Source organism: Phocoena phocoena, chromosome 2, assembly GCF_963924675.1.
Source record: "Phocoena phocoena chromosome 2, mPhoPho1.1, whole genome shotgun sequence".
NCBI classification, from domain to species: Eukaryota; Metazoa; Chordata; class Mammalia; order Artiodactyla; family Phocoenidae; genus Phocoena; species Phocoena phocoena.
The window spans coordinates 3,100,090-3,106,089 of NC_089220.1; positions in this window are offsets into that span (position 1 = coordinate 3,100,090).

The following is a 6,000-nucleotide window of genomic DNA, read 5'->3' on the forward strand; positions in this document are numbered from 1 at the left end:
TAAAATAAATAAATAAAAAATTTTTTAAATGCAAGTTTTGCTCTGGGATAGTCTCCTTCACGCTACTGTAAACAACTCAACCCCTTATAGTTGCTGGAGTTTGAGGCTACATCCCACCCCTACCAATGCTACATTTCAAGAGACTTCACAGATGTACCTAATTTCCCGTATCTTCTTTCAAACTTCTTACTTATAGGTTGATGATAGTGACCCTCCAAAGATGTTCACATCCTAATTCCTGGATCCTATGAATATGTTTCCTTACTTGGCAAAAGGGACTCGGCAGGTGTGATGAGGTTAAGGATCCTGGGATGGCAGATGATCCTGGGTCATCAGGAAGGGCCCCACGTAATCACACAGGTCTTTGTGAGACAAGAGGAGGCAAGGAGGCCACGAAGCAGAGGTCAGAGGACGGAAGATGCTACGCTGCTGGCTTTGATGACAGAGGAAGGGGCCCTGAGCCAAGGAGTGCAGGTGACCTCTAGAAGCTGGAAAAGCCCAGGAAACGATTCTCCTCTAGAGCCTCCAGAAAGGACTGGCCAGGCTGACACCTTAATTTCAGCCCATTTCAGACTTCTGACCTCCAGAACTCTAAGATAATGAGCTTGTGTTCTTTTACGCCATTAAGTTTGTGGTCATTTGTACAGCACCGACAAGAAGCTAGTATAGTTGAATACCTTATAAATGACAGCTTTCTCTGTCTGCTCACATTCAGCCCTCAAAAACCAGTAAAGCCTACCGAAAGGCGCTTTCCTCTTGAGCAACAGGAAATGCTCTTGCTTCTAGCCTTTCCTTGCATTCGTCTCCAGGCTCCAGATTCTGTGTGCTCATCTCCAGCCTGCTCCGTGACAGCTAGGCTGTCCCACGACGTGCAGTTGACACGCAAGGTTTGGAGCGTTGCCAACACTCAAGCAGAGGCGGTGGATGAGTGTGAGGGCACACGCAGCAGAGCCAGGGGGGTCCCCTGTCATCCATGCAGGCTAACGGGTCGAGCTTGCCCAGGAGCCCTGTGGAGCTTGGCTGTGCTCGGCCCCAGCTGTGACGGCTGACAGCCACAAAGGTGAGTGTCCGCTGTCAAGATTCTTTGTGCAACACACTCCCTCCTCCCACACCCTCCTGTCTGCCCAAGGATGGACTCTGTATGTGCACACAGGCTCTTTTAAAAAGCCCATCAAACTCGTCCTAGAAACACGACCCTGCCAAGCCCCTTCCAATTACAGAGCGCCAAAGAGACACACTGACTGGAGCCCCCAACTATATGCTCTCATCCTTGAATGGGATTTTTACTAAGAAGTGAGAGCTGCTTTATTTTTTAATAAGGTGCTTAAGGATATTTGGAAAGAGTTTTCCAAGAAGCCATACTGCCACGCACAGACAGAACTCTGAACCGTGAGCCAGGGCCTGGGTTCCCTTTTCTCCTACAGCCAATTCCTCGAAATGTGCTTTCTTGGGCTCTGACCATGATGTCTGTCGTTCTTTCCACCTAATCATGAAAGCATGGGTCTTTCTTCCTTACAAACACCGTCCATAACTCTCCTGTTCCACGGAATTCCCCAAGTTAAAACCATCCTGCACGGCTTTCTCTAGATGCCCCCAGAAAGCCCTAGCGGTTACTCCACAGTCTCAAACAGCCCCTCCTAGAAGACGTACTCCTTTCCAATGTTGTTACATACACACACGTCCTGCACACTAAAGTCCGTTTCCTTTTTATTCTCCTGTAATGCCGAACCCAGTGCTATACACATAATGACCGTGACAAACAGCTGGGTACAGACACGAGCAAAAACAACACCGCTGCTCCTACCCAGACAGGAGAACGGACTGTGCGTCTTACCGAAAGCAGCTTTTTGCACTAGGACTGGGTGATCTGGCCAATACACGGAGCAGACCGAGTCCAGGGGTATCGACAGCCACCACAGGGCGCACGCTGAGGTAAGGCTTCCAACGTCCGGGACAACACAGTTACCCGAACGCCTGCCGCCTCTCCCTCTGGCCTCCCTCCAGAGCGCTCTCCTCGGGACGGGACGGGCAGAGTGAGCGTCTAGCAAAGAAAACCTGGCTCCATCACCCCCTCCACCTTAAGGGCTGTCTCCAAACTCCACCTCCCTGCTCGGGCTGGGCCTGGCGGCCCGCTCTCCACGCTCAGGTCCTGGCGAGGCCCTCCCCGCTGCCCAGGAGTCGCTCCTGGCCCCCTCGGCTGTAACTCCGTCCCTCTGCCAACCCCGAGGGGACGCCCCCGCACAGGGACCCGTAGCTGGGGGTGCGGGCCGGTTCCCTGAGGGACACGGGGCTGCCCGGGTCCCGACAGCAGGCTGAGGCGCCTGCGAGGTCTGAGGGGGGCTCTGAGGACGTGCGAAGACCCGAAGGGGAGGAGCTCTACATGTGGGTGTGCGCGCGCGCGCACGTGTGTATGTGCGTGTGCGCGCGCGCGGCACTGAGAGCCCGCGTGCAGGCGGGGCGAGGCCGAGGCTGGCGCGGCCCCAGGCGCCCAAGCTACGGAGCTCCCCTCTATCTGAAGGAGCTGGAAGCCATGGAGAGCGTTCGGGCTGGGCGATGACACAAAAAGCTTTCCCTTTTTAAAAGGCCCTCAGGCTCAGGTGTGGAAGCCGAAGGGCCCAGAAGAAGGCTTTTCTGGTTGTCTAGACAGGAGGTCAAGACCCGGAAGCGGAGGCGCGTGGGCGGGGGGGCGGGTTGTCTCTGGGAACCCGGGCTCCCGCAGATGGCGGATGGTGGGACGAGTCACCGATGTGGCAGGGAAAACGAGTAGAAATAAGCCCAACTGTGAAGGGGCTGCGGCTGCGGCACCCGGGTGGCGATTCCACACGAACGAGGCGAGGAGTCGGAACTCAACGCATCTCCCGCTCCCTCCACGGCTGCTTTATCTGTATCACAGTAACCAGTAGCCGAAACCCCATAGCGGCATGCCTTTCCATCAAAGCAGTGTGGTACTGGCCTAAGGACAGACATGCAGATAGATGGATGGAACAGAATTAAGAGCCAAGACCACTCAGTGGGAAAAGAACAGTCTCTTCAACCAGCGACGCTGGGACAGCTGGGTAACCACGTGCAAAAGAATGAAATGGGGGGGGGGAATCCCTACCTCACACATAAACAAAAATTATAAACAAAAATTAACTCAAAACAGATCAATGACCAGTCATATTCACGACCTAAATTTAAGAGCTAAAACCATAAAACTCTTAAGAGAATACAGAGGTAAATCTTCATGACCTTGGATTTGACAGTGGTTTCTTAGACATAACACCAGAGGCACAAGCAATGAAAGAAAAAACGTAAATTGGACTTAATACAAATTTAAAACTTTTGTGCATCAAAAAGACACACACACACAAAGACACAAAAGACACTTTTTATTAAGAAAGTGAAAAGACAACCCATGGAATGGGAGAAAATATCTGCGAGTTTTGTAATAAGGGTCTAGTACCCAGAATGTACAGGCAACATCAGAGATACTGGAGGAATTCCAGGTCCTGCTCCAGACCACGGCAATAAAGCAAACATCACAATGAAGCAGTCACATGAAGTGTTTGGTTTCCTAGGGCATATAAAAGTCATGTTTACACTATACTGTAGTCTATTAAGTGTGCAATAGCATTACGTCTAAAACAATGTACACACCGTAATTAAAAATACTTTATTGCTAAAAAATGCCAACCATCCTCTGACAGCACCGGGTTGTCACAAACCTTCAATTTATAAAAAAAAACAGTATCTGCAAAGTACAACAAAGTGAAGTACAATAAAACAAGGCATGCCTGCGTTAAGAACTCCAACAACAGAAAGACAAACACCCATTTAAAACACTGGCAAAGGGGGCTTTCCCGGTGGCGCAGTGGTTAAGAATCCGCCTGCCAATGCAGGGCACACAGGTTTGAGCCCTGGTGCGGGAAGATCCCACATGCCGTGGAGCAACTAAGCCTGTGCGCCACAGCTACTGAGCCTGCGCTCTAGAGCCCGCGGGCCACAACTACTGGAGCCCGCGTGCCTAGAGTCCATGCTCCGCGACAAGAGAAGCCACTGCAATGAGAAGCCCATGCACTGCAACGAAATGTAGCCCCCACTTGCCACAACTAGAGAAAGCCCGTGCGCAGCACCAAAGACCCAGTGCATCCGGGAAAAAAAAACCTGGCAAAGAACTTGAACAGACGTTTCTCTGAAGATATGGCCAATAAGCACATGAAAAGATGCTCAAGATCTTTAGCCATTAGGCAAAATGCAAATGAAAACCACGATGGCATAACACTTCACACCCACTAGGGTGGCTATAATTTAAAAAAAAAAAAAGGAAAACAAGTGTTAGGGAGGATGTGGAGAAATTGGAAACACGAGTGCACACAGCACTCACCGAAAGCAAACTGCTTGAGGGCAGGGGCCCTGCTGTGTCCTGTGCTGAATCCCCAGCACCTGCGATGGCGCTCAGCACATAGTAGGACCTCAGAACGTACCTGCTGGATGACTATGAGTGAGTGAATCTACTGAAGGGAAAGCCTGCAACGTGAAAGAGAATGACCATTCAACCGGCCAGTCGGGGCGACAGACTTTCTGTCATAGAACCACAGCCCAGTTTGTCCGTAACCTCGCGGAGAAGGCCCCAGCACAGGCCAACAGTGCTGTGACTTACTGGAAGCCTCAGCTGGCCATACCCTGGCACTACGCCAAGGTCAAGCTGGCTGCTCCAACCCCTGCTGAGATCCCTACAGCTATTCAGAGCTTGAAAAACATTGTCAGTGGTGCTCAAACCGGTAGCTTCAAACAGCTCTCAGTTAAGGAAGCTCTGCTGAATGGTTTGGTGGCCACTGAGGTGTGGATGTGGTTTTATGTGTGGCATCATTGGCTATGATGTTTGAAGACCAACCTTTCACATGTGATTATATTTGCTTTATTATTTCAGTGTTCTCGGACCATGTATGAGCAGACTGTTTTTTGAATAAGATAAGGCAATGTGTCAAAAAAAAAAAAAAGGAAGGAAGGAAGGAAGGAGGAATGAAGTCAGGGAGGGAGGGAGGGAGGAAAGAAAGAAAGGAAGGAAGGAAGGAAGGGAGGGAGGGAGAAGGAGAAAGGCCAGATGAAGGGAGGAAGATGACTCTGGGAGAGAGAATGTTCCCTCCCACTACAGAGCCCATCCTCTCCCTCTGACCACACCGTACTGCTTCCGGTGCGATCCGGAGCAAACCAGAACAGTCCAGAGAGGTTTGCTCTGTGATGCAGGGCTCAGAGTGGATCAAGTGAAATGAGAAAGTACAGACTTCGCACTACTTTCTTTTTTAAACCATGTGTGTTCTGACCCCTGCACCCCGCACTGCCCCCCCCCGCCGCTGTAAAGATAGATGTCTAAAAAGAAAGACGAAGATGAGAAGCAGACAAGGTGGCTGTCTCCCTGGGGCCTCTCTGGGTTCACTCCTGTGGGGACTGGCGTGGCCTCCTCTGTGTTTCTGGTGTGGGTCTTTAGAACGTAGGCGGGTCCTGGACCAAGTGGTAAGCAGGGCCTCCTTCCCACCTCACCACCAAAGCCCCTTCTCACCTGTTTCTTTACCCGATTTTACCCATTTCCTTCTCTTTTGCCAATTTATGTCTTTTCTCTTAAATTTAATCTTAAATTTGATATTTCATATTAAGAAGAGTGACAGCTAACAAAGTTAAGTTCAGTGCGCTCACATTAGAGTTATTTTGGAAGCTACTGCTAGGGTCTAAGGCAGCTCTGTCCAGTAGAACTTTCTGTGAAGTGGGAAATGCTCCCTATCTACTGTCCAGCAGGGGAGCCATTGGCCACGTGCGGCCACTGGGCACTTGCAATGTGGCTAGTGTGACCAAGGAACTGAATTTCTCAATCTAATGTATTTTTCATTAACTTAGACAGCCACGTGTGGCTAAAGGCTAACTAACCTCTTGGATGGCGCTGGTCCAGCACCTCAGAGCCGCCAGGTACCCACTGCACAAAACCAGCTTTAGGTTGGAGCTAACGGCCCTTTACAGCCATGC